Genomic DNA, 2500 nt, shown 5'->3' on the forward strand with positions numbered 1-2500 from the left:
TTGCACACTCTGTCCATCTAAAGGAGTCTTATGACAATATGAAGCTTCTTTTAGAAGCTATTAAGTACAGCGAGTACCAATGGAGTCTGTGTGGGGACCTCAAGGTCATTGGTCTTCTTATGGGTATGCAAGCGTGCTTCACAAAGTACTGTTATTTTCTCTGTCGCTGGGATAGTCGAGCTGTATCCCAGCATTACAAGCAGAAAGACTGGGGGTCTAGAATCACTTTTGTTCCTGGTAAACACAGCGTCAAGCGGAATCCCCTGGTGGACATGAATAAGGTGCTTCTTCCTCCTCTTAACATCAAACTTGGTTTGATGAAGAATTTCGTGAAGGCATTGGACAAAAATGGTGCAGCCTTCCAACACTTGTCTACTGTGTTCCCAGGTGTTAGTGCTGCTAAGCTCAAAGAGGGCATCTTTGTCGGACCTCATATCCAAGAAGTGCTGAAGGATACTGATTTTGAGGACCTTCTTAACTTAAAGGAACTGAGAGCATGGGAAGCATTCAAGTCAGTCTGTAGTGGCTTCCTTGGTAACACACGCATACCAGATTACCAAGCCTGTATTGAAAAGTTGCTAAAGTCTTACGGGGATATTGGGTGCCGAATGTCACCCAAGATTCATTTTCTCCATTCCCACCTCAACTTCCTCCCGCCAAACCTTGGAGCAGGGAGTGATGAGCATGAAGAAAGATTCCAACAAGACATTACGAAGATGGAGAGCAATTATCAAGGCAAATGGAACCCCGGCATGATGGGAGACTTCTGCTGGATGCTCTTGCGTGACACCCCGGAGGCAAAATACACCAGATCTTCTAAGAAAACACACTTTTGACTGTGTGTGGTACTTTGAATTTTGTAATTGTGTCATCCAAGTATATTGATTCAATCAGTGTTCTTTATCTATCCTGCTTTATCTGTTATAAGCTGCTGCAACTCTTGAAATGTGCACATATATTCTCTGTTTATACTAAAATGAGACTATTTAAAAGCCAGAAAACTAGAGGTGATAGAGGAAAACTATTTATAAATTTATAAAAAACTCCTATCCCTATTCTTGCCTCCGACCAAATTTTTTTTTTTTTTGGTAAACCAGTGTTATAATAATAATAATAATAATAATAATAATAATAATGATAATAATAATAATAATAATAATAATAATAATAATAATAATAATAATAATAATAATAATAACCCTGAATTGCTGATATTTCCCTGTGAAAAGAACATTAAGAAGGTTTACCATGCACTAAAATTATTTAAAACTCACCATATTTCCTATTCATAGACAGCGCACGCTGTTGTTAGGAAATGAGAGCAAAAAAGTAACCCGGACGATTCTATTGGTGGTTAGCGTAGGGCTATATCGGCGTCGTTTTGAATTTTGGTACTTGTATGAGTAACGCTAATTCCCAGATGCGGCGTGCCTGCGTGATGGTAGTATCCATAATAACTATGGTATACTTTGAATAATATATATATATATATATATATATATATATATATATATATATATATATATATATATATATATATATATATATATATATATATATATTAAGAGAGAGAGAGAGAGAGAGAGAGAGAGAGAGAGAGAGAGAGAGAGAGAGAGAGAGAGAGATCACCATAGAAAAACAGGAAAATATCTGACCATTTAATTAAAAAATCAAACAGGTCATACACGCACTCCTAGAACATTTATCAAAAAGGATTCAGAAATGTGTTGACCTGGATTGGAGCCTCCGCCTTGTTCGAAGCCAAAGCATGAAAGAACTCCATTGCGATAACCTCATTGAATATTCAATCATTTTTTTTTCGGGTGAAACCTCTCGAGCAACAGCCATCGAAGTTTAAATGAAGAATATTTTCTATTTTTCATTTGGCGAAGAATCCATTATTACTAAATGCTTATGGAAATTTAATTTTAAATAACTGAACTTAAGAAAATGTTAATATATCTGTGTGCTTCCTTTTCTGAATGTATGTCACTTCAGGTTTCTCTATACATATATGATTTGCATGTATTTAATTGATTTTATATATATTTGTGTGATCATGATATCAATTTCATGAACGAAAGTTATTTGATTGATATTGTCATGAAAGATATCTAAATGAAATTTGTAAGTCAGCTCCTTAAATTTTTTTTTATAATTTTATGATTTTATTTTCAAGCAATAGAGATATTTTATTTCTTTCCGACTTCTGTTATCTTATAGATAAAAAGAAATATTTGTGACGTCTTTTAAGAAAATAAAAAGGTATATATTGATGTTTATTTTCAAATTCAAATGCACACTGTTTAAGGTGATCAATGTCTCTCTCTCTCTCTCTCTCTCTCTCTCTCTCTCTCTCTCTCTCTCTCCTCTCTCTCTCTCTCTCTCTCTCTCTCTCTCTCTCTCTCTCTTATGTAAATGAATAATAATAGTAATAATAATAATAATAATAATAATAATAATAATAATACATACATACATACATATACCAAAGGCACTT

This window comes from Palaemon carinicauda, chromosome 17 (assembly GCF_036898095.1).
Source record: "Palaemon carinicauda isolate YSFRI2023 chromosome 17, ASM3689809v2, whole genome shotgun sequence".
NCBI classification, from domain to species: Eukaryota; Metazoa; Arthropoda; class Malacostraca; order Decapoda; family Palaemonidae; genus Palaemon; species Palaemon carinicauda.